This window comes from Furipterus horrens, unplaced genomic scaffold, assembly GCF_987537825.1.
Source record: "Furipterus horrens unplaced genomic scaffold, mFurHor1.1.pri manual_scaffold_6, whole genome shotgun sequence".
In the NCBI taxonomy this organism is placed as follows: domain Eukaryota; kingdom Metazoa; phylum Chordata; class Mammalia; order Chiroptera; family Furipteridae; genus Furipterus; species Furipterus horrens.
Genome location: NW_028327176.1, coordinates 60,498,746 through 60,519,627, shown reverse-complemented (window position 1 = coordinate 60,519,627; position 20,882 = coordinate 60,498,746).

Genomic DNA, 20,882 nt, shown 5'->3' with positions numbered 1-20,882 from the left:
ACACATAGAGCTCTTGTGGGCCCACTTGAACATTTTTTTAAAGCATTCTCAGACAAGTTTGAAACCACAGATCTTGCAGAATTTTAACACTCAAGTCATGACTTCCATTGAGTCATTTGGATTTCAACTCTTCATAACACAGGAAATTAGCCGTTTGTGTCTTTAAGCAGCCAGAATAGTGTGATGTGAAACAAAGCGGTCAATTACCTACTGCACACCAAAGGCGGACTTCTGAAGAGCCCCAGAAAATCATGTATTTTTATTTTCCCTGTCTCTCTCTTTTTTAAGGGGCCCAATATTTTCTTCTGTGCCCAGGACCTCAACCAACCATAATCTGCATCTGCTGCACACCCCTTTTCTGAATGTTGTTTATTTCAGAACTACTAGACTTTGTATTCTGTCAACCTCTTCTAACCACCCATATTGGAACTCATAGATACCAACTGCTGTTGTAACTACCAACTGTTCTCCATTGGTCTCATCTGCGACTACTTTGCTTCAAAAGTCATACTGGAGGTCCAGGGCCTTCTACCAGAATTTGAAGAAACTCCTCAAAAGAAAATAGATATTGCATAATCAAGTATCTTAAGGGGAAAAAACAAAATATGAAAATATGAAGAAAGTTTCCTTCCACAATGGTATGTGATAGGACTTAGTATTGCTTATTTGAGGTTCACCAGCACCTCATCAGCACTATGAGAATTTTAAATGATTTTATTTATTTACTTTTAGAGAGAGGGGAAGGGAAGGAGAGAGGGAGAGAAACAGTATTGTATGGTTGTCTCTCATGCACCCCCAACTGGGGACCTGGCCCGCAACTCAGGCATGTGCCCTGACAGGGAATTGAACCAGCAACCCTTTGGTTTGCAGGCCAGTGCTCAGTCTACTAAGCCACACCAGCCAGGGTGAGAGAATCTTAAAAATTATTTTTATTAGTATAAATTCTAGATTTATGTTCTTTACATCTAGGAACATCATTTATACTATCTAAGCAAATTTAGTGCATCATTCCTACCATTTCTGGAAATTTAACTTCAAATCATTAGATGTCAGAATTATTCTCTCTTCCTGAGCCCACTTCCAAATTACCAAATACCTGCTGGGACCAAAAACTATTTGTTATTATCTATAAGAGGCCATAACACAGAGATTTAATGTCTTTCTCCTTCTCCAATTAGATAGATGCTGCCAAAAATTCTTATAGTATAAGTTGTGGTTTGCATGTGGTAATGGAAACAGAATCTACTCAATTTAGACTCAAAAGAACTGGTCATCTACTGTGAGTTGAGTACTGTGTAAGCACTTTCATATAAAATGTGGTTTCCAACCCTCACAGGAACCCAGTGAGTTAGGTCTCCTGCCCTCTTTTCAAATGAGGTCACACAGCTAGTAAGGGGTATACCTGGAATTTAAAACCCAGTGTCCTTGACATTTTCTGCAAGTGGGATTCAGAGGAAAGATTCTGGACAGCAGGAGGTAAACTGCTTGAGGAACAAATTAGGGGGCACTTAAACTTAACCTTAAAAATCACTTTATAGCCCCAGTACCTTAGGCAGTCTCTTTACTAGTAACCCCCTTCACACTTTGGTTTTCTTTTTTCAGGTGATCTTTGTCTTACTACCTTGTCTTTTGGAAAGATAGTAGGAATACCACAAATAAAGTTGTGTTACTTCAGGAAGGAGCATGAAGATGAAATGTAGCTTTCTCTGTAAAACCATTTTTATAGCACAAAGCAAAAATCTTCAGTGACTGAGGATTTATAATAGTGACTTAGAGGAAACAGTGGTGATAATCTGGTTAATTTAGAGATTGGGTAGTACAGCCTTTTCATTTTCTCCATGAGAAAACCAAAGCCCAAGGAAGGGTGATGAACTCCCCAAAGGCCTTTAGCTAAATAATGCAGCACCAGGACTCAAAACAAGGTCTCTTAACTGTCCCAGTTATAACACTACTTGGCTTTTTGTATAAGTGGATCCCTGAGAGTATGTTGTCTTATTTAAAACTGTGCATCTATAATTTATGCTCTTTTTTCTCAAAGCTATTATAGAGCTAAAATACAGATTTTATTAAAGATTACTGGGCAGATTATAGTCTGTAATCACATTTATAGTGAAAAATAAAACAGTAGCTTAAAAATTGGGTCAAAGGAAACCAAAAGCATTGTTCAATTCTTGATATAGAATTTTTCTGGTATTAGAGGTTTTGGGCATAAACTTCAACATTAATTTGTCAAGATTTCACAGTTCACTTTTTATATCAGCCACAGCATTAGCTTTGTGTTTGGTTTCCAGATGACACTGTCCTTTTCAACCTAGCTCACTCACAGGGCTTAGCATGGAAGCTGGAGTCCCTTTGAATACCAAATGTCAATTGCACATTGTATTACCCCAGCACTGTCATCACATGGAATCCATTCTCCATCATCTAAAGGAATTGGCCAGCAGAGGGCTTTGAGTATCCCTGGCAAATACTTAAGCTTTATATGAGGCTTAGTGGATTGAGCGTCGGCCTGCGAGCTAAGTGTCGCTGGTTCGATCTTCCAGTCAGGGTACATCAGAGAAGGAAAACTCTGATTCCAAAAACCTCCGCTGCCTTGCAGCACACCTCTTCAGGGGAAAGGCTAAGGGAGTAAACCCCGACAGAAAATCCGGAGCCGGAGTCCCTAAGGCGGTTTGACGTTGTAGTCAACACCGGCAACTCCTGCGGCGCACCTGAAACCAAGCTGTATTGACTCCGTCTTTCCCTTGGACCCTTCAGCTGCGAAGAGGGGGGGGGGGGTCTGCTGCATGGGCAACAGCAGACCCTCCATATCACCCTGCCCAGGCTCTGTAGCTTCAGCTTCACTGGAGAGGACACTCCAGCGTCATCCCAAGATGTCGATTCAACACGGGAGGAGACAGATACCGTGTCACTCCCGAGTTGGACTGCACAACCATTCTCGGCGGTGCAGATAGACTCTTAAGAAGCTACACCATCGTCTCTCGAGACGGACGGCTGCCGACGATATGAGGCTAAGGATAATGTAATTCTGCTCCTGTGCAAAAGATGTTTGTACTTCCCTAAGCAAATCAGTTAGAAAGGAACCACTGTGGTATTCTCTAATAGGGCATGAGACTTCTTCAACAGCAATTCTACATCTCTTCATGAGCTTTCTGAACAGAGGTTTCTTCTAAATCCTGCCTGGTGAAGCAAATAATTAGAGAACTGTCTGTAGGATTTGGAGAAAATCCCTGCAGAACCTTCTTTCCCTTTTCCAATCTTTAAAGTGGGATTACTCTAGGGTGCCTTTTGGAAGATTCAAATTATTCCATTTTTTCCCTAAGAGTATTGCAACACAACCCAGTCCTTTATTTATCAATCTAATATACTCTGCAAATATTATGTGTTAGGTGCTTAAGATATAATAGCAAATAAGTCGTGTTCACTGACCTCTGGGATTTATGCTATACTGCTTTTAAGTGACATGTCAGAAACTCACCTTGCTCTTCAAATCTTTCTAGCTTCTTTGTGAACTTGCCAGTGGGTTTTTTTGTGACACCTAAAGAATTTACTTGACTTGCTGGCAGGAATAATTAAACACTGTAAATGGAAGAATAATTTAAGAAATGATGCGATTAGGAGTCTTAATTATTCCTGTTTTATTTTAGGTTGTTAACAGAAATTTTAAAATACATATTCTATGTTTGCCTAAAAGCAATTACTGGTAAATCACACCAAGGACAATATTTTAAATTTTAGTCAAACTCCATATATCATCAGATTGGGATAATGGGATTTGTGAAAAGTACTATGGGGGAAGACACCATTCAAGGCAGTTTTATCCAAGGCTACTTTGGATATGAGTTTTCAATGTGGCAACTTCTATTTGCTGTTTCAGACATCCCACAGTTGATTTTTTAGAACCATTAATTAACAGGTGATTAGGTCAAAATTGAAACTTGATATGTTTGAAGTTAAGTTTCACCTAAATATTAAATTGTCTAACATCTGATAGAAGTTGCAAAGAAACACTTATCACTTCACCCTTCCAAGAACTTCAAGTTTTTTAATTCCCACTGAATCACTTTAAGGCTCAGAATGTTCTCCATTTCACAGAGAAGTAGAAGGAGAAACCAGGGGAGTTTCAACAACTGGCCCCAGGTTGTGCAAAAAAAAGTCAATATCAGGGTGGAGACCAGAACTCTGAAAACTTGGGTCCTTTTTGACATCTCTGCTATGAGGACAATGCATCTTGCAAATTGAGCCAGCCTTTAAAACTCCAGCCTCCTTGATAAAGCTCCTTTGTCCTTTGCAAGTCAAAACTTTCTGACTTGTATTTCAGGCATTTTGGAAAGTTTCTACCCTCCAGAAGACATGGGGATCAGGGTGGGGGAATATCAAAGAATCATGGTGAAGTTAAAGGGACACAAAGAACCACATATCTGATTTATCTATTAACCATGCTAGTCTAGTATCTCCAAAAAAAATTTACAGCCTTATTTGACAAAGTATAAGTTGTAAGTTACCCTGATAGAATTCTAGTGTACATCTAGTTGACTTTTGAGAAGAACCAAGCCAGATTCAGCCTCACTTTCTCAGTCCCTTCTTCCAGGGAAAAGAAATCAGTAAATTAACTTTTCAGACAAAGATTAATTTCTTGCTCTTTTCTAACATAGCAACTTAAAGACAGGGATAAGCAAAACTAACAAAACTAATAGAACTTTAATCATAAAGCTCTAAGTGATTACCTAGTTCTCCTCTTTTCCCTTGGAGAGATATTCATGCTCTTCTCAACCTCATTTGCATCATATTGCAGGTGATATGTGCACAACCCCATTATCTGACCTATATTTACATTTAGAGTGCCTAGAAAACAAAAGATCACTAGGGCTAATTAGAGCAGAAAAGACTGCTTGGAAACCACCAGGGTGTTTCTAAGAAAGGGACAGGGGTGGAGAGGCAGGACAGGCAGATTGGGCAGGAGAAGGAAAAAAAAAGACATTTCTAATGTATCAACTGGTACCTAGTGAATACCTGCAGGAAGAGGAATCTCAATAGCTTCTTCTGTTCTTGTACACACTGCTCATTATACTCCACTCTATCCTTTTACCACAGTTATACCTGTTTTCTTGAACTGCACATATTGTTCTAAAATATCTTTTTAACTTTTGTTATGACTATGTAACCATGTTTGAAATTTTCTTTTGGAATGTTGTTAAAATTTTCCCCACTTAAAAAGAAAAGCCAAACATTATACCATATTTATACCAGTTATCTATTACCCCCAAATATATCAGCTTAATTAATATAACACACATTTATTATTTCTTCATTTTGTATGTCAGGAATCCAAGCATAGTTTAGAAAGATTTTGTGCTTTAGGGTCTCACAGGCTGCAGACAAGATGTCAGCTGGAGCTACGGTCTCATCTTAAAGCTCAACAGGAGAAATATCAACTTCCAAGCTCAATAACACGGTTCCTTGTGAGCTGATGGACTGCAGGATTCAGTTTCTCACTACTTGTTGCTGTCCTATGTTCCTTGCCATATGAGCCCCTCCAGCTTGCTTCACCAGAGAGAGAGCAAACAAGACTAAAACCCACCATCTTTTGTCATCTGGTTGTTCAGTGACAGCCCATCATCTCTGCAGTACTCTGTTCATTAAAAAAAGAAAGCCACAAAATCCAGCTTATACTCAAATGAAGAGGTTACACTGAAGGGAACCAAAGCTTTGCCACCTAGAATCTGACTTTTGGGGATATTGATTTGACGCTGTTTATTAAGAAACAAAACTCAGAAAGAAACTTGACCCTCCTCCCTTTCCTGCCCAAGAGATTCAGACAGAGAAACCTGCTTCAGAAGTGGAGAATTGTAGGATATTCACCTTAGCCTAATTTGTGTTAAGTGTGGTAAATAAGAGGGCTTCAGGCAGGGCCCAGTTAAAACTCCTGTGTCCTGTTGTTTTTGAGTCAACTAGCAAGAGTTTTCCTATGTGTTCTGCTCTTCCTCAGCTACTTGTAAATCACTCAGTCTCACTTCTGCAATCTAATATCCCATCAGTCCTCTTCCTTCTTGTTTGTCCAAAATGTCATATATACCCAATGTTGCCTCACTGTTTTTGCAATTTTTATGCTTATGTGAATTCCTCATGTTCGTGCATTAAAAATTTGATTTCTCCTGTTGATCTGTTTGTGTTATTTTGACTATTAGCCCAGCTAGAAGAACTTAGAAGGTAAAAGTATTATTATTATTATTATTATTATTATTATTATTATTATTATTCCACCATAACACAAAAGTGTGAAAGCAGGAAGGTGGAGACTTATTGGAACCTATTCAGAAGCTACCTATCACAGTGTTTGAGTTATTTTTTCTTAAAATATATTGTAAATTTGAGAGAAATATATATGAGATAACTTAATTGTCTCAATAAGATTTTGAATCCTGAAATTAGTCAAATTTACACTCACTAAGTAAGTTACGACAGATAAACTAATAGAAAGTATACCCTATCCCTAACTCCTCTGACAGGATTTTAGGGTAAAGTATGTCAAGAAGAGATGAGTGCCTCACTTCTGATATATTAATCCTGATGAGCGAGGATTAGTAAATAGCGGTCCCGGTTTTTGATGAGCAGCAATGCAAATGTGCGTGGGGTGGAGATGAAAGTTCTGTGGGGATGATGGGCGAGCGTGGCCAGAAGGCCAAGTCCAGCTTTGAACTCTAATTCACCCTCTCACAACATGACCCATATAAACCTACAAAACAATCAGATAGAGTCCCAGAGTGTTTATTGTCATTGCAGATAAAGTGAATCATGCTCAGCCTGAAAATGTCCCTTTTGAATCTGTTACCTTATAATTAGGGATAAAAGAAAAAAAGGAATGGTTGATTTAATTATATTTTTCTATACTACATCTAATAAAACTTAGTTCCTGATCCTTTTTAAAGTGTACAATAATAATAACACATTTCGTTTTAACTACATAGACAGATTAAGGATTTAGATAAGCTAGTTCTTAATTTCTCTGAGTACATTATAAGCCATTTGTAACTGGGGAACATATATATTTATAAAGATTTTAAATAAATAGAAAAAGCAGAGCAAAGAAACTGAGTGAGTTTTGAGAATTAGGCTTCGCATTATTGCCTAAACAACTTAATGAGAGATCCTTATGTCAGTTCATTAATTAGCATGTGTTTTTATAAGAGTGACACTATAAGTACCCTTGGAGTGCTGAATAATAACTAGACCAGTTCCTATTCTTCAGGAGCTTATGGGAAACACAAAATATATGTTGATTCATTGTTAAATACATATTTATAAAGAATTTAATTTATAATAGCTATTTGTACTAATTGAGGATAAGATAGTAAAATATACTGACAAATTTCTTTCCTTGTGGAACATGTATTAATATCAGGAATAGATTTTGAATTTGACACTGAGTACAATGGAAAACCATGAAGTTGTTTTTCATTGGATGGGCAATATCTGATACATATTTCTAGAAGATCACTCCATTGTTTTTGTAGAGAATGGATTAGAAAGGAGTGAAAGCAGGGACATCCTATAGCTGGCCATTGGAGGTGTCCAGGTAAAAGATGATAGTATTTTAGACAAAGTGGTAGTGGTGGCTATGACCAAAAGAGAAGGGACAGATCCAAATATATTTGGAAGTAAAACTAATAGGACATGCTCATGTCTTGAATGACATAAACACCAGAAACACTGAGGGATATGATGTCATTCTTCATTGAGATGGAGGTATGTATACAATGGAGAGACATCATGAGTTGAAACATATTATGTTAATACTTTTACAATATAAATATCACACTGCATAAAACTATAAAAACACAATAGTCATGGAAATGTTTTGAATTATAGATTTGCAAAGTTGAATTTGGTAGTTTCTGACAGAGGTGATACTTAGCCACAGAATAAAGGAGGAGATTGGGTACCTGATGGACAACAGGAAGAGTAACAGTTCTTGTTTGAGACAATCTAATGTTTATATTTATATTAGGTCAGTTCACTGGACAAGGAAAGACTTGCTCAGGAAGTAAACTGATTCACCCTGGATATGTGAACACTTCCACAACAGTTGATACCTGGATGGAATCTTCTCTCAGAGGTGGTTCTAAGGAGAACATTACTTGACATTAAACCACTTCTTACCATAACTTGTGCTAATAGTCTGCATGAATTAAATTATGGAGTCTGTGTTTTAAAGAAATGAAACATTTGAATTCCATTGTGGCAATCCACAGAGAGCCAGATTAGGAGGGGCAGACAAGGCATGGAGCTGGATGCCAGGCTGTATGTTGAAAAGACTAAAGTCCTTTGCTGGACTGAATTAGAGATGCAGGGAAGCACGTCTACTCTTCAGGACAGGAGAAGCCTCTTTAGTGAATAAAGAACTCAGGATAACTTAATAAAATGTATGTCTCGCTTTGACTGTGAGGGCCCTTAGGTGCATGGACAACTGATCTGAGCTTCCAGGTGTATTAGGCTCTGCAGAATTAAATCCTCAAGAACTCGACATTTGTTTTATAGTCCCAGTCTTACCAAGGAAAACACAGTAAAAAAAAAACACACACAAAGTAAATTTTGTAATAAAATAACAATGTTTCTAGCATTAAAAATAGGCAATCTCTTTTCCTCCCATGAAAGGAGCATTCAAGTACTGAGTCATCATACACAGAAAAGATGATATGGCCACTGATTCAGAGCTGGGAATGTATCCCAGAGAAAGATAATGTTCCAGTCTTTCATTTCTCTCCCAAGCTCTACCTTTCTCTTCCTTCCTGCATTCCTTCTCTCTGCATTTCCCTTTCCCATGCCAAGTAGCATGTTGTTAGTGGATATCATATGTATGATGCTAGAGTATGTATAGGAATATGCAAAGAAAAGGTCATGTGTGTTCTATTTTACTTAGTACTTTTGAAGCAAGGTGATTTTAGCTTTTAATGCACTCATATTGTACCTAATAAACAAAATGTTATAGAGCCAAGCAGGGGGTCTCAAAAAGCAAGGATACAATATTTTTATATAGAAGTTTCTTTAGCTAGGAGTCTTATTTATTTAAAGTAATAAAGCTTATACTGAACTTAATGATTTGTTTAAATAATATTTTTCTCGGTAAAAAATAAATATTTTTCCCAAAGCATGTTTGCATTCAAGAGGAAAAGAGTCAATCCGTGTGGGATGTCTGGACAGTAGTTTTCTAACATGGGCACATATCCGTGGCCAACAGAGCCTATTAAAACAGATTGCTGGGCCCTGTCCCTGGAGTTTCTGACTTACTGTGTTTGGGGTGAAGTCTGAGGATTTTTATTTTTAGCAAATTTACAGATAATTCTGATGCCGGCCATTAGGGAACCCCTGGTGTAGGGGTTGGTTTCTCTAACTATGATCCCCAGAAAAATCAGGTCCCACTCCAGACTTACTGAACCCAAATCACATTTTAACAAGATCCTCCAGCAATTCTTTTTTTAATTACAGCTTTGTAGAGATATAATTCACATGCCATTAAATGCACTCATTCAAAATTTAGAATTCAGTGGTTTTAGTATATTTACAAAAGTGTGCAACCATTATCACAATCTAATTTTAGAGTGTTGAATCACCCTCGACAGAAACCTCTTACTCATCTACCGTCATGCATCATTCCCCTTCCCCTTGTTCTTAGACCCTAGCAACTGCAGATTGACTTTATATTCTATGAATTTGCCTATTCTGGGCATTTTATATAAATGAAATCATACAATAAAGGTTCTTTTGTGTCTGGTTTCCATCTCTTGGTCTAATGCTTTAAAGTCTCATCCATGTTGTGTCTCTACTTTGTGGTTGTTCAATATTCCATTATATAGATATACCACTTTGTTTAGCCATTAGTCAGTTGATAAACGTTATGATTGTTTCCACCTTTGGTTATTGTGAATAATGTTGCTATAAACATTTGTGTATAGCTTTTTATCTGGACATAAGTTTTCAGTCCTCTTGGGTATATGAGGTCTGTCTGGAAAAAGACCAGCCATTGTTAATATAATGGGAATGGTTTGTACAACATTGATAAAACCTGGCAGCCAAGGAGAGTGGACTAGAATGTGCACGTATGAACAATGATCACTTCACTGTGCTAGTCAGTGGAGGTGGTAGACACCATTGAGTGAGCATGTGTACTGTGTGGCCATTGCATTCAAAATGACTAAATCAGTAGAGCAATGAGTCTGCATCAAATTTTGTGTGAAGCTTGAAGATTCCTCTGCAGAAACTATTTGGATGATTCAGAAGGCTGTAGCTATGGGCAACTGGTGATTAGCAGCTTCATCACAACAATGCACTTGTTCATGCATCAACTCATGCATCACATCTTGTGTGGAGATTTTTGGTGAATCATCAAAACACCCATGTGACTCAGCCCCCCAGTAGCCCATATTTGACACTCTGCTACTTCCAGCTTTTTCCAAAACTAAAATCACCTTTGAAAGGGAAGATATGTCAGCCCATCAATAAGACTTAGGAAAATAGGGAAGGGGAAGATGGTGGAGGAGTGAGGGGAAGCTGCGCTTTCAGGCTCCCGAGACCGTCTGCAGTTTGGGCTAATTGCAGAAAGAACATCTCAGTGAGCAGCTGGACACTGGCAGGAGTCGAGCCAAGGCACTGCTGGATTAGAGAAAATCCATCTGGGAACAACCTATTTAGTGAGGATAACGATGGGAAAGGGGGACAAAACGGGATTCCTGACTGGGGCAGCTGCCCAAGCTGCGGCTGGAAGTACACAAAGGCTTTTTGGCGACCACAGGCTTCCCCAGAGGGGAGCCGGGAGGAGAGCGGATCTCTGTCCACTGGCAGAGACGGGACTCAACCAAGTGGCATTGGCACTGAAGGACAGGAGACAGCGTGCTGCCGGGCAAGTGAGAACATAATTCTCCTTTATATTTTTCTCTAGTGGACGGTGGAGAGGGGAGGAAAGTTTGGGGGTGGTAGGCCATTCTTGAGGAGCACAGGTGCAGAGCCGTGCTCATCCACTCCCCAATCCTACCCTTGGGTCGCGGGGGCACGCACAGGGAAGTGCTCTCATTCACTGGCCCTGGTGTGTGGGGCAGTGAGTCCAGACGTCCCTCGGACACTCCTCAATGGACATAAGATCAGTGCCCCAATGGGCACAGAGAGGGCCCACTGAACACGCAGAGGACCGTGCACAGATACCCCTAGACAGCTCCCGTGGGCGCCGGGCCCCAGGCGGAAAAGCAGACCACTAGCTCAGGCCCTGTTCGTGCCCACCCAGACGGGTGAGGGAAGGCGGGTGGCTACAGCGCCGGAACAGCAGGCGACAGCAACTCACAGACGCTCACTTCCACTGAGCACAAGTGTCTGCGGCCCCGCCCTAAGAGGCGAGAGACCAACTCCTGGAGCTCGGCTCAGCGGGACTAAGGGCACGGGCACGCAAACACGAAAATGCCTTGGCTCGGCTACAATAGGCGCCAATTGTGGGGCAAGCTCTCGGGCCGCCCTGCCCATGCAGGGGCTCGCGCGCAAGGGCACCTCAGCTGGCTCCAGCGGGCGGCAAGGGAGCGCGCCGTGCCGGCAACTGTGGGCGCACACCATTGCAGCAACCGCAGGTGCACACCAGTGCTGCAAGAAACAAGAACCTCTGAACCGCCACACTAGACAAGTTGGGGACGCAGAAAGAGAAGGTGATACACACCAAAGCTGAACTGAGTAAAAACAATCTTTTATTTATTTTTTTTCTTTTTTCCCTTCCTTACAAAAAAGGGAAAGGAAGGAGAGGAGAGGAGGGGAGGGAGAAGAAAGGAAGAAGGAGGGGGGGAAGAAAAAGGAAAAAAAAGAAAAAAAACCCACTATATCTCTAATGTGTTCTATATAATCTTTCCTTTTCATCCTTCCTTTTTAATCATTGTTTATTTGTTTGTGTGTCTAGTTTAGCCCTTCTTTCACTCTAAATAAATAGAATATAATTACTATATAAATCTAATACAACACAATCATATTTTCTTACTACATTCTGCATTTTTCTATCCTTTTCTTCTATTTTTATTAACATATAATGTAAATATTACTTACTGGCTTGCATAGCCTCAACTATTATTAATCTATCATCCCCTCTATCAAAAATCTTATATTTCCTCCCTAAAAAAAGCTCATTTATTTTTCTTATAGTATAAAAGCTCTAATCTCTTTACATTTATATTAATACTGGCTCATTGGCTGACGATAGCGGGATAGAGGGTAGGGGATATTTTTGAGGGTGTGGGTCTCCTGCCTGGGCTGTGTGTTTATGTTTTTAACAGCATCTCCACAAAAGAACTCAAGACGAAGTGGACAGAGCGACTCTCAATCAACTAGCTAGAAGGAACATCCTACCAAAGAACATCTGAACTATAACCAGACAGCATAAACAAATGACATAAAGGGTAAACCAAACAAATCAGGCTCAGGAGATCAAAGAGACTGCACAACTGAAACCTCCAGATCTCCTATAAAGAATTTCACTCCACAAAGGTGGGAAGTCAAAGCAGACCATTCCCTGCAAAATAAATAAATAAATAAAAGAAGAATCCAACATGGTAAGATGCAAAAATAACCCCTCAATGAAAAGAAAAAGGAATCCTCAGAAAGAGAGGTAGATGAAATAGACATAGCCCAAATGTCAGACATGGAATTCAAAACAATGGTGGTAAAGAATCTCAATATACTCGACATCCTTAAAAACAACTATGACAACCTCCAAGGAAGTTACCAGCAGCTCCAAGAAAATGACAGGGAACTTGCACAGAACTACACCAGCATAAAAAAATACATAGAAACTGTTAAAAAGAACCAGGAAGAACTTAAGAATACAATCTCTGAACTGAAAAACACAGTAGAATCAGTCAAAAGCAGACTAAAAGAAGCAGAGGATTGGATTAGTGAGTTAGAAGATAATGTAGAGAAAAACTGCCAGACAATACAGCAAAATGAAAAAAGATTGAAAAAATATGAACAAGATGTCAGGGAATTACAGGATAGCATGAAAAGAAATAATATCAGGATCATCGGAATTAGAGAGGGAGAAGAAAAGGAGCATGGAATTGAAAAACTGATAGGAGAAATAGTGAGATAAAGTTTTCCGAACCTGATGAGAGAAAAAGTTATACAAGTTCAGGAAGCACAGAGAGTTCCAATAAAGAGGAACCCAAAAAAACCCACTCCAAGGCAAATCATAATTAAAATGGCAACATTCCAAGACAAAGAGAGAATCCTAAAAGCAGCAAGAGAAAAACAGCAAATAACATACAAGGGAGCTTTGATAAGGCTATCTACTGACTTCTCAACAGAAACATTACAAGCCAGAAGGGAATGGTCAAAAATATCTCAAGCAATGAAAAATAAAGGCCTACAACCAAGAATACTCTACCCAGCAAGGCTCTCATTCAAAATAGAAGGTGAAATAAGGAGTTTCTCAGACAAAGGAAGACTGAAAGAATACATCTCCACCAAACCAGCATTGCAAGAGATGCTAAAGGGAGTGTTCTAAGAAAAAAGAAGAAAAGAACAAGAGAGGAGAGGAACAGAGGTACAAAGAGAAATGAATAAATACACGTCAATAATAACCTTAAATATAAATGGATTAAATGCTCCAATTAAAAGACATAGGGTAACGGAATAGATAAGAAAGCAGGACCCACATATTTGATGTCTACAAGAAACACACCTCAAAAGAAAAGATTTACATAGATTGAAAGTAAAGGGATATAAAAAAATATTGCAAGCAAATGGACTGGAGAAAAAAGCTGGAGTAGCAGTCCTCATATCAGACAAAACAGATTTCAAAGCAAGGGCAATAAAAAGAGACAAAGAAGGACATTTCATAATACTTAAAGGAACAATCCATCAAGAAGATATGACTTTGATAAACATATATGCACCCAACATAGGAGCACCCAAATACATAAAGCAAATACTAGAAGACCAGAAGAGTGATATTAACAACAACACACTCATAGTAGGGGACTTCAACACCCCATTATCAACAATAGACAGATCATCCAAGCAAAGAAACACCAAGGATATACAGACATTGAACAACACACCAAACCACATGGACTTAACTGATATATATAGAACTTTCCACCCCAAAGAAGCAAAATATACATCTTTTTCAAAGGCACATGGGACATTTTCAAAGATAGACCACATGATAGGACACAAAATAAGCCTCAACAAATTCAAGAAAATTGAAATCATATCAAGCATCTTTTCAGACCACAATGCCTTGAAACTAAAAATCAACCTCAGAGGAAAAAATTAAAGACATCAAAATTCATGGAGAATGAATAACATGCTATTAAATAATGAATGGGTTAACAATAACATCAAAGAAGAAATCAAGAAATTTCTAGAAACTAATGATAATGAGCACACAACAGCCCCAAACCTGTGCGACACAGCAAAAGCAGTCCTAAGACGGAAGTTCATAGCAATACAGGCATATCTGAAAGGATAGAAGAATCTCAAATAGAAAACCTAACCATAAAGCTACAAGAACTAGAACAACAACAAACAAAGCCTAGGGCAAGAAGAAAGAACGAAATCATCAAGATCATAGCAGAACTAAATGACATAGATACTAAACAAACAATCCAAAAGATCAACAAACTAGTAGCTGGTTCTTCGAAAAAATAAACAAAATTGGCAAGCCTCTAGCCAATCTAATCAAGAAAAAAAGAGAGAAGACCCAAATAAACAAAATCAGAAATGAACGAGGAGAAATCACGACTGATACCACAGAAATACAAACGATTGTAAGAAGTTACTACAAACAACTATATGGCAAGAAATTTGACAGTCTAGAACAAATGGACAAATTTCTAGAAACATACAACTTCCCAAAACTGAATCAAGAAGAAGCGGAAAGTCTCAACGGACCAATAACAAAGAAGGAAATTGAAACAGTAATCCAAAATCTCCCTGCACACAAAAGCCCTGGACCGAATGGCTTCACAGGCGAATTCTACAAAACATTTAGGGAAGAACTAACTCCTATCCTCCTCAAACTATTCCAAAAAATCCAAGAAGAGGGAAAAATCCCAAACTCTTTCCTTGAAGCCAGTATTATCCTAATCCCAAAACCAGGTCAAGACACAACAAAGAAAGAAAACTACAGGCCAATATCACTGATGAACATAGATGCTAAAATCCTCAATAAAATTTTGGCAAACAGGATCCAACAATACATCAAAAAGATCATACATCACGATCAAGTGGGATTCATCCCAGGGATGCAAGGATGATTTAATATTCGCAAATCAATAAATATAATATATCACCTAAACAAAATGAAAGACAAAAATCACATGATCATATGAATAGATGCAGAAAGAGCATTTGATAAAGTACAACACACATTTATGATGAAAACACTCAACAAAATGGGAATAGAGGGAGCATACCTTAACATAATCAAGGCTAGATATCAGAAGCTTGAGGTCAACGTCATACTCAATGGACAAAAACGGAAAGCATTCCCCCTGAACTCAGGAACTAGACAAGGTTGTCCACTCTCTCCACTCTTATTCAACATAGTGTTGGAAGTCCTAGCCACAGCAATCAGACAAGAAAAAGAAATAAAAGGCATCCAAATTGGGAAAGAAGAAGTAAAACTATCATTATATGTAGATGACATGCTAGTATACTTAGACAATTCTATAAACTCCACTAAAAGATTACTTGATATAATAAGTGAATTTGGCAAAATCGCAGGGTACAAAATAAATAGACAGAAATCTAAGGCATTTCTGTACACCAACAATAAAATAGCAGAGACAGAGGCAAAAAAGAAAATACCATTTACTATAGCAACAAGAAAAATAATGGACCTAGGAGTAAACTTAACCAAAGAGATAAAAGACCTGTACTCTGAAAATTACGTAACATTGAAGAAAGAAATTAAGGAAGATACAAATAAATGGAAGCAAATAACATGGTCTTGCATGGGAAGAATCGACATCATCAAAATGGCCATACTACCCAAAGCAATTTACAGATTCAATGCAATCCCTATTAAAATACCAATGACATGTTTCACAGACCTAGAATAAATACTCCATAAATTCATACAGAATCAAAAAAGACCCCGAATAACAAAAGCAATCTTGAGACAGAAGAACAGAGCAGGAGGAATCACGATACCAGATATCAAACAATACTACAAAGCCACTGTGATCAAAACAGTCTGGTACTGGCATAAGAACAGACATATAGATCAGTGGAACAGAATACAGAGTCCAGAAATAAACTCAGGCCTCTATGGTCAACTAATATTTAATAAAGGAGGAAGGAACATAAAATGGAGTGAGAAGAGCCTCTTTAACAAATGGTGCTGGGAGAACTGGACAGGGACGTGCAAAAAAATGAAACTAGACCACCAACTTACACCACACACGAGAATAAACTCAAGATGGATTAAAGACTTAAATGTATGCCATGACAGCATAAAAGTCCTAGAGGAAAACATAGGCAGGAAAATTTCAGATATCTCATGTAACAATTTCTTCACGGATACATCTCCTAAGGCAGGAGAAATAAAGGAAAAAATAAATAAATGGGATTACATCAAACTAAAGAGTTTCTGCTCAGCAAAAGAAAACATCAACAAGAAGAAAAGGAAACCAACCATATGGGAAAACGTATTTGCCAATAACATCACAGACAGGGGACTGATTTCCAAAATATATAAAGAGCTTATACGACTCAACATCAAGAAAACAAACAACCCAATTAAAAAATGGGCAAAGGACCTGAACAAACACTTCCCCGAAGAGGACATACAGAAGGTCCATAGACACATGAAAAAATGATCAACATCATTAGCCATCACGGAGATGCAAATAAAAACCACAATGAGATACCATTTTACACCAGTCAGAATGGCCATCATCAACAAATCAACAAACAACAAGTGCTGGCGAGGATGTGAAGAAATGGGAACCCTACTGCACTGTTGGTGGGAATGCAGACTGGTACAGCCACTATGGGAAACAGTATGGAATTACCTCAAAAAACTAAAAATGGAACTGCTTTTTGAACCAGCATTTCCACTGCTAGGATTATACCCGAAGAATCTTGAAACACCAATTCAAAAGAACTTATGCACCCCTATGTTCATTGCAACACTGTTTACAATAGCTAAGTGCTGGAAACAACCTAAGTGCCCATCTGTAGATGAGTGGATCAAAAAACAATGGAATACTATGTAGCGGAGAGAAAGAAGGAACTCCTGCCATTTGCAACGACATGGATGGAACTAGAGAGAATTATGCTTAGTGAAATAAGCCAGGCAAAGAAAGAAAAATACCATATGATATCACCTAATACAGGAAACTAAAGAACAACACAAACAAAGGAACTAAATAGAACAAAGAGCAGAATAGCAGTCAATGGGGGGAAAGGGGGAGGGAGAGAAGGGGGATAAGTAAGGGAGGGGTTTAGTCAAGGAATGTGTATAAATGACTCATGGATACGGACAGTGGGGAGGGATATGGTTGCGGGAGGGGGGGTGGGATGGGTGGGGGAGAGAAATGGAGGAAAAATGGGACAACTATAATTGAAAAACCAAAAATAAATAAATAAATAAACAAACAAATAAATAAAAGATTTAGGAAAATATAATGGGACAGTTGACCGCGATTGGGAGAACTATGTGAGGTCCCAAGGTGCCTTCTTTTAAGGGGACTGAGGCATCATTTTCCTATGTACAATGTTTCTTGTATCTTGTATGTTCTTCAATAAATGTCTCTATTTTTCATATTACATGACTGGATACCTTCTGGACAGACCTCATATACTTAGGAATGGGATTGCTGGGTCATGTAATATCTCTATGTTTACCATTTTGAGGACCTCCCAAATTGTTTTCCCCCATAGATATGCTAATTAATAATTTCCCAAGCAATGTATACTGGTTCTAAATTCGCTATATCATTGTCAACACTTATAATTGTCTTTTTTTTTTTTTTTGGCAATACTAGTACATACAAAGTGGTAGCTCATTTTAGTTTTACTTTTCACTTTCCTAATGACTGACTGATGATGTTGAATATTTCTTATGTGTTTTCTGGCCATTTGTATGTGTTCTTTGGAGAAATGTCCATCCAAACCGTAAGTGATTCTTATGCACATTAAAATTTGAGAAATACTTGCCTGGGGAGGTTTCAGCTTACACAGTCACTTATATCTAGGACAGTGGCTCTCACCTGAAGATGAATTTGCCCCAGGGGATGTCTGGCAATGTCTGGAGACATTTTTCATTGTTACAACTCAGGGAGCTTACTAGAAACTAATGAACAGAGGCCAGAGATGCTACTGAACAGCCAACAATGCACAGGACAGACCCTCACAACAAATAATCATTCCATCAAAAATGTCAATAGTGCTAACATAAAAAATCCTGATCTAGAGTAGTCAACCATTTTTTTTTGTCACAAAGTGGGACTTTCAGTTCTAACAGTGGAGTATTCCCTGGAAATCCATGATGATTGATCACCCTGCCTCATAGGACTGTGTGCATACTAGGCTCTTAACACCATACTAGCATTTTAACACCATTGAATGAAAGGTAGCCCATAGTATGATGTAAAGGGTTGAAAGGCAGCTTCTCAGGGACTCACCTGCACTCATCCATGTAAGTTTCAGGGTTCCTCCTGCCAGCCAGGGAACCACAGGGAATCTAGGCTTCCCAGCAGGGTTCTACCTCTGCATCTCACTGTGAGCATTGATTTTTGACTTTGAAAGAACTGCATGCCTGCTGCCCAGCATTTGAGGCTTGCTGATGCCATTGCTCTTCTCACCCTTTATTTTAAAAAAGTATAACAATAGGTACAATAAACATGGGGTAGGCAGAGTGGAGCCCAGGGAAAAAGGCACAAACACCATCATAGCCTCTCTAGCTGGAGAGTTGTGGGGTCACATGCTGTCAGAGATCCAAATGACCTTGGAGAGCATTCAGCCTCCTTATTGTATGGAGATTGTGAGGCTCAGTGCTTGAACAAAGAGTAGTATGTTGGATTTATTACCATTTAGGTGTCATGCAGGAATAATGTGCTTTTAATTACCAGGATGGAGAAAGAGAACCAAAATCTTTTCTTTATAAATTCTTGATGACCCATTGAGGAAGGTTCATTCACATTTGGAGAATGAAGTGTTCACGATCCAGCTTGGCCAGGGTAAAGAGTGACAGATGGTTGCATTCTGGAGCAGAGCAGTGGTTCTCAAACTGAGCATGCAGCAGAACCACTTGCAGGGTTTGTTCAAACACAGCACCCCTACAGAGGCTTCTGATTTGGTAGGTGTGGAGTGAAAGTTGACAATCGCATTTCTAACAAATTCCCGCCCCTGTAGTTGAGTGAGAGATGGCAGCCTTCCTGATCCTCAATACTCAATGTTTTATGTGTGGCCCAGTAGCAACAACACCACCAGGAACAGTGAGAAATGAAGCCACTTTCTAGCTGGCCGAATCAGAATCTGACAGTACTCGCACTTATGCTGTGTGGACAGTAAAACTTGAGAAGGGCTGGTCAAGATTATTTAATCATGGTGGGTATGCTCTTGCTGATCCTCTACATTGGGGTTTAGGATCATCTGAAAATCTCTCTGCCTGGGACATACCCCAGGCCAGTTCAGTCAGCACCTTTGCAGGTAGGGCAGTGTTTTTAAACTCCCTAAGTAATTTCAACATAGCCATGTTTTGAATCTTGTTTTAAATAGAGTCAGCCTCCCCAACACCTTTCACCTGGAAGACACTACCAACACCTGTCCAGCCTTGGGTGCTTCACCAGGAGAATCTGCTCACCCGCTCCAACTATTGTCTTGTGATTCCCTCCAAACCTCCAATCACCTGTTTTGAACTTTGACTCATATCATCTTCCTTTCTCCTGTTTGATGATCATCTCTGACTTTCTGACCTTTCTCTCCCTTCTACTCTTTGGCTTTTTGGGTTTTTTTAATCAGTCATAGTGAATTTAATGTAACACTTTTTCTCAAACTTCTTGACCCTAATTACATTCATTCATTCGTTCTTTCTTTCTTTTAATTACTTTATCAGATGAGAAAAGAGCATGTCAAATAATTCAACCAAGAACAGAAGAAATAACATTCAGGGAAAGCATCCCTGTGGGGGAAATTATTATTATTGACTTTATTTTCTCCCTTCTACTCTTTCGTTTTAATGCAAGTGGAAAGTAGTATCACCTTTAATATCCATAATCAGTGTTTATTGATCTGGAGCCTTAAAACCTTACTTCAGAACCCCCTGTGATGTTTGTTAAAAATGCAGAATCCTGGTGCCACACACTCCAGACTGACTGAACCAGGAACTTCTGTGTTCAGCAATCTTTGTTATTTCACAAACAACCCAGTTGTTTCTCATAAACTTAAGAGTTAAGGCACTACTGACCTAGATCTTCTGGTATGCCTTCACCCTCCCCCTGGCTTAGTTCAATTTGTAATAAACTTAGCAGTATGTGGGAAATGTCTTTTTCAAGCATGTAAATCAAGAACTGCACATTAGTGTGTTCTCAGCTCACCAGAGAGAAGCTAGAGCAGAGTTATCTGCGCTCCTAGGCAAAAGGCAAGGCCTGAGCCCAACCCCCACCTTCTCCCAAGTCTCTCCAGCAGATGTGCTGGGCGCTCGCTGCCTGAGATTTCAAATCCCCTAAGTTGTTACCAATGGAAACATCTACATCCTGTTGGTTAACATATCTACATTCGGTTGCCTCTTGTAGTTTTGTTTTCTTTTTAATGGTTTTCTTGTTTCCCCAATAATATTGCAAGTTTTCTGGTAACATGTTTTCTGTCTTGGAATCAACTTATGTTCTCTTCCTGGGGCAAGAAATATT